General features: G+C 35.1%; 1 protein-coding gene across 4 annotated transcripts in view; it reads left to right on the plus strand.

The window, feature by feature from the left end:
- Nucleotides 1–17,153, plus strand: part of SOX5 (SRY-box transcription factor 5) — a 1,266,595-nt gene that overhangs the window by 337,194 nt on the left and 912,248 nt on the right. For all 4 annotated transcript variants that reach the window (XM_020994275.2, XM_078155084.1, XM_078155082.1 and 1 more), the window contains one exon: nt 13,433–13,517. The gene's annotated coding sequence lies outside the window, so the exon portion shown is untranslated. The remainder of the gene's footprint in view (nt 1–13,432; nt 13,518–17,153) is intronic.

The raw sequence follows: 17,153 nt of genomic DNA on the forward strand, positions 1-17,153 counted from the left end.
CTTGACCCGGCAACTCTGGAATTTGGTTACAGTATTCCTAGGAGTTTTCCTTTGGGGATCTCTTTCAGGAGGTGATGGGTGGATTCCTTCCATTTCTATTTTACCCTCTGGTTCTAGAATGTCAGGGTAGCTTTCCTTGATAATTTCTTGAAAGATGATGTCTGGGTTCTTTTTTTGATTATGGCTTTCAGATAGTCCAAATAATTTTAAAATTATCTCTCCTGGATCTATTTTCCAGGTCAGTTTTTTTCAGTGGTCTTTGTGTACATGCCCACACTGAACTGTGTTTCTCTCCTAGTCCAGCATGATAGACCTTTCCCATCAACCATCCAGGTTGTCTTGTGCTGGAAATGTGTTTCACTCTGTCTTTTTGTGGGTTCTGCTGCTCTCGAATTTGTTTAGATCCATTTTTACAGGGATTTGAGGCTCAAGAAAGTCACTGCTTTTACTCTTCCATCTTTACTCCACCCCTAGAAAATCAAAAAGGACATTTTCACAAAAAACACTATAGCAGCTTTTGTGGTGACAAAGAATTGGGAATTGAAGGGATGCCCATCAATTGGGGAATGGCTGAACAAGTTGTGGTATATGATTGTGATTGAATTCCATTGTGCTATAAGAAATGATGAGCCAGATAATTGCTGAAAAACCTGGGAAAACTTATGTGAACTCATGCAAAGTGAAATGAACATTCAGGGCATTGTACACAGTAATAACAGTATTGTAAAAATGATCAACTATGAAAGACTAAGCTACTTTGATCAAGACAATGATTCAAGTCAATTCCAAAGGATCCATGATGAAAAATGCTATCCACCTGTGGAGAGAGAACTGATGAACTCTAAATGCAAATTGAAACGTTTTTAAAACTTTATTTTTCTTGTGTTTTTTTTGTCTGTTTTTATTTTCATTTGCATGGATAACATAGAAATGTGTTTTACAGGACTTCATATGTATAATGATATCAGATTGCTTGCCTTATCAAGGAGGGGGATAGGCAAAAGTAGGGGGAAAATTTGAATTCCAAATAAAAAAAGATTGTTAATTTTTAAAAAATCTTTTATTGGGTAATATTATAGGTAAAGCAGGGAGACATGGGACACCATGGATTGGACACTCTCCATTCAGAGTGGCAGAAGGTAGTGATGAGGTGGAGTATCAAGGCTAATGGGATTTTGTAGGACAATGAGGGTTTCCAAAAAAATGAGCTCCCAAGCGCATGTTGGATAAGTAAGAGAAATCTAAAAGTAGTGCAACCAGGCGAGACATGAGGAGATATCAGAGGTAAGCACCCTCTTTAAAGAGAGTTTTTGGAGTTTATGTCCTCATCTTCCAATCAGAGAGGTTTTTGACAAGTTTTCTTTGACAAAACTAAACTTATGATTGTGGATTTTGTATTGTGTGCTGTACACAAAAGGAACAAAGTCAAGGTTTCTTGTTTCCTCACAAATAACTTTTATATTTTGCATACTTCCACTATGTGTTTTTTCACAATTATCTTCTCTCTCCCTTCCCCTACCCCTGGCCATTTGTATGTGTAATCTTAATCAATTGCACAGGCAATGATATATTCACGATAATGAATTGTTTATGGCCTTTTTTCCCACTCAGTAATTATTTGAACCATTGTTCTAGATACTGTCAAATATCAGAGATTAGGGCATAGTAAATCATGTGGGGCTTAATGATTACCCCCAAAGAGATGATAACCCAAACCATAGCCTTTAACCTTGTATAACCATTAGTATTCAGGGAATATTATGCTTATTAGTGCAATAACATGATGAAAATGAGAAAGGAAAAAAATAATCACATCTCTTCCTTCAACTAAAACAACAACAAAAATTCATTTTAAATTTTGGGGCCAAAATTCCATTAGTAAACAAAAAGTAAGTAAAGATTACAGAGAATTGATAAGAGTATTATTTTTTTCTAGGATCTTATATGGTGACATTTCTTTTGTGTATTTCATAATGCTCTTTTTTTTCCCATTTTAGAAAGTGCATGACATAGATTTACCTTTCAAATGGATACTTATTAATTATATGTGTTAATTCCTTAAAATAACTAGAATACTCCTCTAATATTGCAAATTACGTTTCATGAATATTGATCATATTGATTGATTGGATGTGGTTCACAGCTGTCTTTTCTATAGCCTTCTAGATTCCATATCCTTAACTGGAAATGGAATGAGCAATGGAAAGACTAGATTGGTGGTAGCAAGAAAGGAACATTTAATGTTTTTAATTTCTGAGTATTTTTCTTATTCTTCTTCAGTAGCCAGAAAGTAGTTATAATCTGAATAAATGGAAACTAGAACTTTAAAAGACTCTCTCTCTCTCTCTCTCTCTCTCTCTCTCTCTCTCTCTCTCTCTCTCTCTCTCTCTCTCTCTCTCTCTCTTTCTCTCTCTCTCTCTCTTTCCTCATTTCTCCCTCAAATGACTTTACTTCTCAATTTCTAAAGCTACTTATCTTCCATGCTATTCCATCTATCCATGATCTTCCACCTCACCTCAGCTACACTCTGAGTTGATCATACCATTGATCTTGCCATAACACTCAAATATTCTGAAATTCCTTTATCTATTCATAGTATTTTTTCATTTCATTTGTTCCTCTGCTTTAAAACACCTAATTCTTGTTTTTATCTTCAGTGAGACATCCATTCTAGACATTTATCCATTCTTTTTCAGGTCAACACCTCTCCACCATGTACAGTGTCCTTCATTCCCTATCCCTACCTCTTGGTGGATCAGTTTCACTCTGTAGTATCCTCTACTCTCGAATCCTTTGCCACTTTGTCCTATCACTAATCATACTTTGCTAAACCCCAATCTTGGATTACTTTTGCCATACGCTTCCTTCATACTTGTTCATATACTGATGACTAGAGATGAAAAAATAATGGAGTTGTGTTGACTAGGTCAACTACAAATTTATATGTTCCAATTTCTACTGAGTCTTCACTGAGGTTAGGAATTAATCATTCTTCTCCTTCCTAATCTGTGTATAATCTCATACTCCAAAGGAACTGCTCCAAACTTCTTATTTCCACATGCCTCCCACACTATCCCTTCCATCACACTCTCAGATGAAGGACCTTATCTCATACTTACCAAAAAAAAAAAAGTGAGACCATTCACCAATAATTCTCCCTTCTTGCCTTCTTATATCACTCATATTTTTTTTTTTGGTGTTAGGCAATTGGGGTTAAGTGACTTGCCCAGGGTCACACAGCTAGTGTCAAGTGTTTGGTCTGAGGCCAGATTTGAACTCAGGTCCTCCTTACTTCAGGGCTAGCACTCTATCCACTGCACCACCTAGCTGCCCCTTATCACTCATATTAAATGAAGAGGTGGCACTTCTTCCCAAGGTAAATACCTCTACAAGCACTTATATGATCCCTCTTCATCTTCTCCAGAAGATTATTCCCACTATTACCCCCAGTATCTCTTGTCTTCAATCTATCTAGTAGCTCTTTCTTGCTACTTATAAACATATCCTTTTTTCACTCATCCTTTCAAAGCTCTTGCTTGTTCTTACCAGCTCCAATAGATATATTATGTGTCTTCTCCCTTCTCAGCTAAATGCCTTGAGAAAGCCGTCAGCACTTGTTGTCTATCTCTACTTCTTCACTTTTAACTCCTTTTTTAAACCCTCTGAAATCTAGCTTTCAATCTCAACACCTGAAACTGCTATCTCCAAAGTTATTTGTAATCTCTAATATGCCAAATTTGAAGGATTTTTTTCTTGTTGATCACTTTCTCCTCGTATATTCTATTTCATCTCTCCCTCTAGATTTTTATTCTTTCTATCTAATTGCTCTTTTTTAGTCTCCTTTACTACTACTTCATTCATATCATGCCACTTGCTAAAGGCTTTATTAGTGGCCCTCTTCTCTTTTGGCTTTATGCTATTTCACTTGATGATGTCATAAGCTACCTTGGGTTCAGTTTTCTTCTCTATGCAGATGATTCCCAGATCTACTTCGGAAAATCTCCTAACATAGACTCCTGGAAATTTTGGAAAATATTTTGAATTCTTTTGGAAATCTTGAAATAGATGTCCAAAGAGCATCTCAAACTTAATGTGGTCAGAAAAGAATCTACTTTCCTTTCTGTAGAACTCTTTCCTCTTCCAATTTACCCTTTTATGGGCAAGGCACCACCATTTGCAACTAGATTAGAAATTCCCAAATCATTGTGCATTCATTTTCTAACATGCAGCTTTTCCTGTATGTTTTCCTTTATTCCTGATAAAACATTTCATCCTACTAAACAGAGATGCAAATTTTTATATAATATGCTTAATGTATTTATTGTAACTTTCATTTTTAAAAATTTTGACCTTCAAATTCTCTTCTTCCCTCTAGTTCTTCCCCCATCTATTGAGAAGGCAAGCAATATGACATCAATTATACATATGAAGTCATGCAAAACTTATTTCCACATTCACCATGTTACAAAACAGTGAAAAAAGTATGCTTCAATCTGCACAGAGTTAATAAGTTCTCTTCCTGGAGATGCATAGAACTTTTTATCATGAGTCCCTTGGAATTGTCTTGGATCATTATATTGATTAGGGTAGTTAAGTATTTCACAGCTGGTCATCATTAAATATTGCTGTTACTGCATACAATGTTCTCCTGGTTCTACTCATTTCACTTTGCATCAGTTCATATAAGTCTTCCTTTGTCATTTCTTATAGCCCAATAGAATTCTAACACAATCATATACCACAACTTGTTCAGCCATTCCCCTCAATTTCCATTTCTTTGCCACCACAAAAAAGAACTACTATAAGTATTTTTGCATATATGATTCATTTTTCTTTTTCTTTGTCTTTTATAGGTATACAGATCTAGTGGTGGTACAGTGGTGGTACTGCTGGGTCAAAGAGTATGCAGTTTTATAGCACTTTGGGTATAGCTCCAAACTGCTCTGCAGAATGGTTGTACTAGTTCACAACTCCACCAGCAGTATATTTGTGTACTCAGATTTCCACAAGTGAATGCTATTTTAAAGGAGACTTTTGACAGAAAATGACTTTTCAAAATTACATATTACAAAGCTAGGAGAAACATTGGTTGAAATAATAAGTATTCAATAGAATTTGAGTGGTGCATTGGATAGAGTAGTGGACTTGCAGTTAGGAAGATCAAGGTTCAAATCCTGCTTCAGATACTTACTAGCTATGTCATTTGAGTTAAAATCCAGCCCATGACACTTATTATCTGTGTGACCTTAGGCATATCACTTAACCTTTCCAAGCCACACTTTTCTCATCTGCAAAATGGAGACTAAGAATTCTTGTAAGGATCAAATGAGACAACATATATAAAGTTTTACAAATCTTAAAGAATTCTATAAATGTTAGCTATTATTAATAAACTTTAATAGCAATAGATGTAGTATGCTGTAATATTGCTGTGCTATATAAAAAAGTGAATATCATAAATATAGAGAAGCATGAGAAGATATTGGAATTGGTACCAAGAGAAGTCAGCAGAACCAGGAAAACAATGTAATGACTTTAATACTATAAATGGAAAATGCAGCAATAACAGAATGAAGTAAACTGAATACTTTGAAATTATAATGACTTCAGGCTCAAAGAAAAGACATAAGGTCACCCTTTCCTACTTCTTTGCAGACATGAGAGGACAAAGAGTATAGACTATTAAATACAATATCAGACCTTTTTGATATGCTGGTTTATTTTGCTGAACTAAATTCCCCCACCCCCTCTTTTTATTCTTTGTTTAAAATGGCTGTCTGGGAAGGAGGATAGTGAATATATGACGTATATGTATATACGTATATGTGTGTATGTATATATACATGTATAATAGCAGGAAAGAAGGAAAGGGACAGAAAGATGGAGAGAGACAGACAGACAGACAGAGAATGTAGGTAATATAAAAATGGAATATATTATTTTTAAAAGCACCTAGAAGAAGCAACTCTGATTTTTACAGATATCAAATCCAAGACGTGCATAGTTTCAAAACTTAGCCAATGGGACTCTGCCTTCTCCTCTTTGTTGAATACATTATGGGTATACAGCATCAAATAGTTTTACATTTAGAAAATTATTGAAACAAATGTGCATGTTCTATGGTAGGTTACCAGGAATAATTTGCTTAAGTTGCAAGGTACTCCTTCTCATTAATTTTCTTTCAAGAAGAAAAAAAAATGTGAAATGCATCTTTAACAAATGCCTGTAATAGTCTGCTAAGTGGTTTACTCCACCCCTTCCTCTAACCCCAGGTGGTAAAGGACCCATCTGGGCTGTTTGACTTCTCATACAGTTTTGATGAGATGGGAGTCACCAACTCCATTCTTTCCAGTGCAATGGAGAACCACCAGGCCTCACCATCTGCCCTGCCATTTCTTCAACACCCCAGGCATTGGCATCTGACCTACTGATAAGAGAATAAGAATTGTCTTTAGCCTTTCTTTGTATACCCAGCAGTTAGCAATGTACCTGGAAGATAGTAGGTGCTTAATAAAGGTTTATTGACTCACTGACCTAGGACACTGACTTTCAGAACTTTACAACAACCTTGTCAGCCAAACTGTCTTTTATGTGATTTCCTCTCCCCCCCTTATTACAGTATGATTTCCTTCAGAACTGGGTTTGTCTTGATTTTTCCCCTTTTTCCCAGAAAGCAAAGCTGTTGGCCCATGGTAAGCACTTAAAAAAATACTTTTTCTTTAAGTCATTTATTCATCTTAGCCATAAGAATTTCTTGAAAGACTTTATCAGATGCTTTGCTAAAAGTCCAGGCAAATGATATCTACAACATTCCCCTGATCTAACAGTGTAATCAACCTGCTTTAAAAAAAAATGCCAGGTTCACCTGGCATTTCTACCTGAGGGAGCCAAGAAAGTTTTATGGAGGAGTTGCCGCCTGACTTGTGACTTAAAAGAAGTCAAAGATAGACAAAATGCATGGAGTCAGGATAAAGTTGAGAAAGAGCTACTCATCAGTTTTATCTGGGACAAAGAGAATATGAGACAGGAGTTGTGGAATATGGCTAGAAATATGGATTACAGTCAGATTGTGAATATCCTAAAGCCCAGAATAAAGAGATTAGAACCAAAAGATTTTGAGCAGAGGATTGATTGCTCATACTGGTGCATCAGGAAAATTATTTTGTCAATTATGTAAAGGGTGGACCATAGAGAATAGAGATTGGAGGTAGGGACAACAGTTATTACATTTGCATAGTTTAGAGGTGATGAAAGCCTGAAATAGAGTGATAAGCATGCATAAAGTATGAACTAGTTCTACCCCAAGCTCTATGCATGCCTATGAAGTGTATGTGCACTGTTGTGCACAGCAGTGCAATAAAGTAAAGAAATGTGAGATTATGCATTTTCTTGGGTATTTCATATCACATTTGCGTATACTTTATACAAAGAGTCAAATACTCAATAAAGTTGCACAAAAAGGTTTTGGGGGGGTAAATGATGTTTTCATTATCTTTTAATGTGATTTAGGGTTTAGGTTTTGGGGTAGATATTGCTCCTATCAACTGTCTCCCTCTCCTTGATTCTGTGTTCTAATTGTGAATAGTGAATGCTTCAAACCGACATTCTCCAGTGCATACTTAGAAGCCAGGGAACTCAGCTCTTGTCAAAGACAAATTCCCAAGGTGATTCAAGAGACCCTGGTTGTGTTCACACCTCTGTCTCACTTGTGTGACAGACAAGACCAACCTCTGAAGGTCTGAATTCCATGGGAAGAAATCTTAGGCATCTATAAAAATATAAACAAGCCAAATGAAGAAACAAACCTGAAACTATTCTGGATGTAGATATCTATCTACCTTTTCCCTATTTCCTCTTGATGAAATGCACACCAATGGTGCTTTGTTGTTCTGTTTCTTGAGAATGATGTGTTTGACCATAGAAGATTATCAGCATCAGCAAGACACCTGAAACTTTTTTGTATATACTGTTTTCCATCACTTCCCTGTGATTGTAATTGAAGGCAACTAACCCATCACTGTGCAATTTTTTTTTTTTTTGCATGCTTGCTAATGTTGATAGATCCCTATGCTGTCATAAGGGATAGAGACTACTACACCTTTTCCCAATCACTTCTGCTTAAAACACCTGTTTCTGGTTTTTTACATTTGAAAAGAATGGAATACTCAGAAATGTCGGAATAATGGAAAGGCCAGCCTAACCTCAAAATTTAGGGGGTTTTTTCTACACAAACTGACTTTTTTTTCCCCAGAAATGTGGTCCAGCTAGGTATTTGAGTAGAGATTGGTATGTGGTGCATAATGGGCATATTTCTAGAAGGAGATTATTTGATTGACAGTCATTTAGACATATAACAGCTTGGGTCAACTTTACAAAGTTGACTTAGCTCTATAAATGTTAGTTATATGCTGAGCTAGAATGACATCTTTGGCAAGATGATTTACTCATGTGCTAAGGGTTTCAAACTCCCCCCAAATGAAAGAGTATATGCTTTGTTATTTCTTATTTCATGGTTGCTCACTCTCACTTCTACTAAAAGTGAAGTTTTTTTAGGCTAAGCCCTATTCCTCCCTAAGAAATAATAGGAGAGAGAGGGAAAGAAAGAGAGAAAAGGAGCAAGGGAGAGGTAGGGAGGAAAAAAGGAAAGAAAGACCTGGAAAGAAAATCTGAAATCAGAGTACTTTGAGCAGGTGATCTCTCTGAAATACTTTCTGAACATGCTCTTCTCCAATTCTTTTTCTCTTGAAGGATATGTGTGTGTGTGTGTGTGTTGTGTGTGTGTATGTGTGTGTGTGTTTATTCAACTTGTGTGTATTTTCCACTTCTCCATATGGCATCTGCTTTGGCACTAGCCTAGCTGTACGGTGTCAAGAGTACTTTAGCCTTTTCATTATCAAAAGGGAGAAAAATATAATAAGGATTTTTTTTGTAAAAGAGAGAAATCTCCCCACAATCACCCCCCACCTCATTTTTTGGTGTTTTTGTTTAGTTGTATTTGAGCATGTTTCTTGCCATTTACCTTTGAATTTGCATTGCCTATTGATTGGCAATTTTAAACTGTTTATTGTGCTCTTTTGTTTCACTGTTCAAGAGCTAAAACAAAAGCCACTAGGCCCTATGAGGTATACATTTGCATGCGGTGAGCGTTGCTTGAGGAAAAAGTAATTGCTAATGCATATTTATGTGGCACAAATTTGCCATTTGTTTATGCATAAAATTATCAATAGTGCAGGGCGGCCCAGCCGTAGAAAATGGTGACCTTTTTAGCTTAATAAATAGAAATCAGCTGTTATTGTGAAGAGATCAGCCATTTATTCTGTGTTGAGGGACACTGCCGGGAAAATGTAGATTGGTGCTGGCAATATCATTAAATGGAAGGCCAGTGACCCTTTCGGTAGAGTCTATTATACTTTATCTAATAGAGGATAAATGACTCAGTTGGCAAATGGATTAAAGAACAACAGAGTTTTTTTTATTTATTTCATAACCATATAGATTTTTTTTAAGCCAGTAAAACTGAATAGAAAATTTCAGGCTGACCTGTTGCTAGAATTTGCATAGCACCATGGCTCCTTAAACTAGATTCCCTATTCATTTATCACAGCTACTTTGCTCTGCATCTTTTAGAATGAGGAAATAACACAAGTGATTTTTTTTCCTAGAAAAGCCTCTTTCAATGTAATTTATTATCTTTTCATTTGATTTAAAATTAGCATTACATTATGCAAAATTAATTTAAATTCAAAGCCTTGGGAGTACTAGCAATCATGTAATAAATGTTTGTTGACTGACTTTGGAGTGATGAGTGTAATGTAAGGTGGCAAGGACAACATATTGCTCTGGAGTCAATGGACATGGGTTCTAATTCAGACTCCGTCATTCACTCTAAGCATAATCTGTGCTAGTCAATTCTGTTCTATGGGAGTCTGTTTCTCCCTCTCTAAAAAGAGGAAATTGGACTAGATGATCTTTAAGGTCCCTTGCAGCTCTTAAGCTGTCATGGCTTTGGAAGACACTGTATTATTAAATTCTGTTAACAATAAGGTTTCAGTGTTTCAGATTAAAATGCTATATGTGAAGTTTAAATCTTCTCTTTAGCCTTTCCCCCTACAAGCCAAAGTGCTACTATCATAACTTTACAAACTAGTGGTCCCCTGCTGTGTCTGGGGGAAAAAAATATGCCTCCAATCTGAAAAGCTCGTCTAGCATCCATTGACCTGTGGTATGATATGGAGGAATCTTGTATTGCTTTGGTTCCGTTAATTTTGCATGTCGGTCAGTCCTACAGCCCCCAGGGCTTTTGATCAAACTATCCTAAATTCGTTTAAAAAGTAACGTTTGTTTTGGAGAAAAAAAATCTCTCAGAGAAAAAAAAAAGCAATCCCAAAGAAAAAGTCCAAACAGCCTGTTTAAAGTTTCCCTGAGAGAGGTAAGGTTTTGCTGTATTCTCCCTCCCCTGACTCTCAAACTTGGGGATGTGGGGGGGGGGGTGACAGTCGATTTCTGCAGTGCATCACCAGCGTGACTGAGCAACCTTTTACTGGCAGGGATGGAATTGTTGTTCCTTTTTTAAAGTAGAGGGTGTAAATACAACTCAGGCACTAAAGTACATTAGTCTATAAAATGAATATATTTTTTTCTATGTCATTTATAAGGTATTGATTTTGGGTCCATTAGACTCACAGTCCCTAAGAAAAAAATGCTTTTAATGGGTAGGTTGGACATTCCAGAAAGAAGAACGGCAGTTGTTAACCCCTTCTATCTCAAGTGCCTGCTCCTGTCGGAAGCACTAAATGAGTGCTGAGATTTGAGAAGAGGACCCTGGGGGAGGGGAGAAGAAATATTTCTTACTTTCTCTCTTAGGTGGTATTTCCAAGGAAGGAATTATGAAAAAATTTCAACTCACTGCTGTGATCGTAAATGTAGTAGATTTTATTTTTGTTCACAATAAGAGCAGAATCATTTTGAGATCATGCTCAGTGTATCTATATTTTTCCTAATGTGATTCATAAACTTTCATGGCCTCCAATTCTTTGCAAATATTAATTGATATAGGAAGTCTTTATGATGGAAAGGTATTGAGGAAGATGATGAGAAAAGAAAGACTAACGTTTAGATTTATTTTTAAAAACTCACAATTTATCCGTTATAAGTAAAGAAAGTTAACAAAACCATCTCAGAGCTATGACTTGCTATAGACAAATTTGTAAGTGATTTTGGTGAGAATGTGACACTAGAGTGACTTTTAAAATGGGATCTTTTCTTTTCTATAAGCATTAAGAAGATTGCTTGCAGAAGCCTCTTTTCAATATGAAGATGCATGAAAACAATTCTCATCCTATCTAATTAAACTGAATGGCAGAATTCTTGTAAAGACTCAAAACAGTTTAGGAAAACTAATGTTTCTACATATTTTAAAAAAGTATATCCCACCAAGTTGTTTTAGCAACTAACATATTTCTTCTTACAGTGGTTTGTAGGGACAGAAATATTCACTTTTGTAGAAATACAATTACAACAGATTTAATATTTTATTTTTAATTCTTCTTCCCTATCTTCCAATACAATATTATTTATACAGATAAATGAGCCAAGTTAAATCTGATTTCATAAAATTTTTTTGTCATGAAGATTATGATGTCAGCAATAATTATTTATAACTTCCTATTTTAATTTGACTTTTCATCTTACATTGTAAAAACATAAAAAAATACAGGCTCCCTCTTGTGGGTAAAATACTACCTCTGAATTCCCATATTGTATAATGACTGTGATCTGACAAATAAAATAACTGTCTTGCATTTTAAGCGAATTTGGCTGCTGTTATACTTTTCCAATTTGTCAGATAATTCCATTCTCCCTCCCCCTGCAGGTCAAACACTAGTGTACATTTAGCACTTAAGTAAGGACTGTCATTTGTAAGGGGTGGGGTTAGGGTGGGAGAGAGGTAGTGATGGAATATGTTTTTTGTTTTTGTTTTTGTTTTGTTTTGTTTTTAGTTGAAAGGAAGTGTTTGGTGAAAATTATGAAATAAATAAAGGAAGCAAAAGTGTAGCATGCCATTTAAAATTATTTTTGATAAAATATTGCATGTATTCTATATTTTCCCTACTCTTTCTGTATACAAGTTTGCTTTCATTCTTGTTCAGTTTTTCCAGGGTTACTTTCCCCTATTTTTTCAGAGGTAGCTGGTAGCATATTTGATAGAGGACCTGAGTCCCTGACTCGGTAAGACTTGAGTTCAAATCCAGCCTCAGATACTTATTAGCTGTATCATCCTGGGCAAGTCATTTAACTTATCTTCCTTAGTTCATAGCAGCTACCTCTTCCCATAATATTTACAAAAATTATGTCAGTTTATTTGCACAGTAACACAGATAAAATGATATAATATTTGTAAAGCCCTTTGTAAACCTTAAATTGTTTTATAAGTGCTAGCTATTATTTTTTCAAACATTCCAATAAGATGAGGCAGAACTTAAACAATACTTTAGCAGCCATGATTCACTAGCATGATTTTTGAGCTTATCTCATTTTCTGAATTGATTATTCCATAACTTTACCCATCTCTCTTCAGGCTATCAAATTCACCATGACTTCTCTGAGAAAAGGAATGAGTTCTTTCAGGCTGAAAAATCTTTTAAAGCAGAAGTTGGGTGGCCAGTTGTCAAAGATGTTGTAGAAAATAGGACTCCTATTTAAGAATGGATTGGAAAGATATGACCTTAGAGTTGCTTTCCCAACTTTAATATGTAATGCTAGGGTTCTCTGAAGATGACTTTACCTTGTATTTTGGGGGAAGGTTCAGGCTATTACAAAATTAAGTACCTCAACTTTCTGAAACACACATACACACACACACACACACACACACACACACACACACATTCCTATATCTATATCTTTGGTCATTCTCTCTGCCTTCTCTTTTTCAATGGCAGAAATGCCTTTTTTCCTGCCACTTCTACTTGTGCCTAGGGTCCCATTCTTCTTTTCTTCTTCATTTTTGCTTATTTGTGCTCATAAGTATTGAATTTCTATCTCCTTAATGTATCCCATATGTGAATAAACATGCTCAGGGTAAGATGTCTTAAAAAGAAATAAAAAGGATAGAATAGGGATCAGGATTGAATCTATGATTTCATTGATGTAGGGAACTCCCAGGTGAGGAATTTTATTTTTCTACAAATGCAACCAAAACCTCCTCTGTAACTACAGGTTGACATGTTCTCTATAACTTTCATATTGGGGCAAATGATATATTTTCTGAGAGATTAGCTTTTAAGTGAATTCTGATGCCATTTAATAATACATCTTTTGCAAAGAATGACATTATTATTTTTTAAAGGCTCAGTAATTCTCTCACTCTGAAAGTGACATACTAAATATTCTCAAAAGAAAAAATAATTCAGCTTTAATTTTATTTTTCTAGCATACTCTTGCTGATGACCCAGCTCCTGTTTGATCCTGTTGACAAGAGTTCAGAAGCTGTAAAGAAAACTTATTCCCCACACTGGGTAAGAAAACATTATAGCAGAAAACAAAACGGTTTTGTTATTCTTGTTTTGATGTAAGTTAGAAGAATAGAAGTCAAACTGGATGCTTTCTATTAGTTTGGACTCATGCTTACCTAAATTCAAACATACAATACGCAGACTATAATAAGCATTTACACTATAATGCTGTGTGAGTTGCTATCTCCTTACCAGAACATCTACAGCAATAAGATAAAGTCCCCGGCTCACCTAACTTTTTTTTTTAACCTTGGTCTAATAAGTGCTACCTTTATTGAAGCTATAAATGTTTATTTCCTTGGTGACAGTATCTAAAATGCTTATTTCCATTTTTCCCTTTTTTAAGACTGGGAGATAGTTGGGAAGTTCAAATGTTTCCAAAAAAATTTTCCCTGAGATATTTAGTACAATCAGGTGCAGTTTTGTAAATGTGTTTAAAAAAAAAAACATAGTGGGGACAAGGAAATTTTTTCCCAAAGGTTTTGTTATGCTTATACATGTTTTTTTTTCCTTTTGCTGATTTCAACATTTCTCTAATGTTTGCTTGTTCTACCAACAAAATTCAAATGTGAAGACATAACCTGGAAACCTGGTTTCAATATTTCCATTAATCAACAACCATTTTTAGGTATCACACAAGCAAATACATTATTCTGAAGGAACCATCACCATCAGTCATGAAAGACCTTCCCCCCCCCCATGTACTTTACTCATTTACTACCAACAACCAAAATGACAGTCAAGATCAACACAGAGTAGGTGTTCCCATTCAGTGGATGTCCTACTAACCCATTCTTTCAGGGACTGACCTTTGAATCTTGAGATAACTATGCTTGGGGAAGGATTTAGAATGGAGGAATATTATAATATTCATTGTAATATGTGTAATGATATATAATGGGTCATTAAATTGTTAAAGTACCAGACACTATTTTTCTTGTAACTGTTTGGGAACAAAGTTCAAAATGTTTATGGAATGACATAATAATCTAAAAAATACCTCCACATACATTGGGGAGGGGAGGCAGGTTTAGAATTGTTAATTTATTGGGTTATAGGAAATCCTCAGTGAGGAATTTCCTTCACGTAGGTAAATCCCCTTCCCCCTCCAAAATACACTTGGTGTGTTGAGAGGCTTGGCATATGTCCTTTTATGTGCAAGTAGAGATAGGAACTTCCAGGCTAACCTTTCTCCTCCAGTCAAGCAAGACTATACCTACCTTAAAATAAACTTTTACCCTCAATGAATCCAATTAGCAGTATAGATTATACCATAGTATTTCTGCTTTTTCAAGAAATTCATTAAAAGTAGGCTTGCCAGTATAGTAGTTCTAGTGTCTGGACTTTTCTTTCTTTTTTTCTTTGTTGGGGAAGGTTTAGGTTTACCTTGGAAGTTTTAAGAAGTGAGGAGTGAAACTGATCATTTCAAAGAAACTCAGAGTTAGCAAAATAATCTCTGAGAAATACAGTTGAGGACGGACTATTTCTGTTCAGAATTTAGTCAGCAATGAGGTTTGGAGGTAATCAGAAGCAAACCATAAAGGATTAAATCAGTAATTTCAAAGGTTATGCTAGTTGTTATACTTTGAGGAAATACATGTGTATTAAATGAATTAATTTTGCTCAAGTACTATTCAACTACACTTGATATGTAAATAAATTTAGAGTAAAATAATCAGGGATGATCGCTAATAAATCCTCTCAGTGGATATTAAGCACCCCGTGACACTAATACGGATCTCAATTATACATTGTTTGATTTCATGTTAAAAAAAAAAGGATGTCAGGCAATGTGCTATTAAGATTTTTGAAAGTAGGAATAAATCTATAGGTATTGATTCCTATTTGGCAATTGCTTTTCCATGGTAAAGATGTCTGTATAGATCAAATATACCCACCCACACAGGAGAAGTTGAATGGTAGTTTTTATGTTGCTGATTTAAACAAACTAATTGTGAGAAGCTGCAGAAGGCTATTGATGACCTGAGATTTTGAGAGGGGAACATAGTATTACTAGTCATTTATTTTTCTGATATTGGCAACATAGTTTTTTGTGTTTTGCATTCCTTTAAAATATTACTGCATTCATTATTATTTGGTTTGCATATTTCTCCAAGTAATAATTTGTGTATTTTTTCCCCTCAAGAGCCTTTTGATCAGCTTTTGCTTTTTCCTGTGCTTATTTGTGTAGTTGCCTCTCCCAATTTTACAAGGAAAAAAAAAGTGTTGATCCAGTCCCACACACTTTTCATAAAACAATCATATTTTATTCAAACAAATTAAGACTTTATTATAGTTTTAAATAATACACAAATATTAAACATATGATATAAGGATGATGATAGCTAACATTGATACAGCACTTCCTGTGTGCCAGACACTGTGTCAAGCACTTTACTATTGTGTCATGTGATCCTCACAACAATCCTGGGAGATAGGTGCTACTATTATCTCCATTTTACAGATGAGGAAACTGAGGCAGACAGAGGTTAAGTGACTTGCCCAGGGGCATGCAGCTAATAAATGACTATGGCCAAATTTGAACTCAGATCTTCCTGACTCCAGGTTTAGTACTATCCATTTTGCCACCTAGCTGCCTTAATGTTCTTATGCTGCAAGTGTCTGATGACAACTTACCTGTGACATGACCCTACCCTGACTGATGGTGACTGTAGTAGATGATACAAATTTGAACTCATCTGCCCTCACCATATTAATCATTGTACTGCATTCACTGTCATTTGAAGCAAATTCACTGTCATAATCATGCTTCTGTTGAGTTTGATCTGAACTTTGTTTTCAATGAAAAAAGTGAATATATTTACATGGAATTGTACAAGGAAATAACCAAAGATTGTTGTCCATAACACTTACCTACCTCAACCTCACTCCCACATTCTTGTACCCCCTAGTAGAGCTTGATAGACAATTTGGAAAACTCTGAATTGAGCAATAATGAATTACTTGATAACTCTCCACTGATTGTATTCATCAAATACAATGATGATAATGTCACTCTTTTATCTGAAGAAAACTCTATATTCTAGGATAAGCAAAATAATCCCAGAAGATAGTAAATTTTCAAGGGAATCCTCTATAATATAACATTGTCCTATATTATGTTATTTTTGAGAATGAATTACTCTGTTGAGAAATCTATTATATAATTTTTCAACTGTTGATAAGTACACTAACTAAAAACTAATAGGTAGGGAATCAAATTGAAGTTGATTTTAAACATTCTGTCACCTCTAGTTAAAACTTTGAATTATTGTGAATCCATAGTAATTAACAGCATCAAAGGATCATGAAAGGATTTATTGTCTCCAAGAAACACAAATATTGGCTATAATAAATAAGGTGGGCACTGATTTTATCATTTAGGTGAATACAAGATTCTTGAATATACTTAGCTATACATATAACCACACATGCTCTATACTTTTGACCACATTTCTATAGTAACATGCCAAAGGTGGGATTCCCTAAGTCAAAGTCTTTGGAACCTAGCTAATATTTTCTTAATTGATTGTCAACTAAGATAATATAGTTTCCAAAACTGCATACAATTTTAAATTCCTAATATCCTTCAGAATTCTTTTAAATTAATTTATTTTTAATGTTAAACATTCACTTGCA

The sequence above is a fragment of the Phascolarctos cinereus genome, unplaced genomic scaffold (genome assembly GCF_003287225.1).
Source record: "Phascolarctos cinereus isolate Bilbo 61053 unplaced genomic scaffold, phaCin_HiC Scaffold_1;HRSCAF=81, whole genome shotgun sequence".
Taxonomy (NCBI): Eukaryota; Metazoa; Chordata; class Mammalia; order Diprotodontia; family Phascolarctidae; genus Phascolarctos; species Phascolarctos cinereus.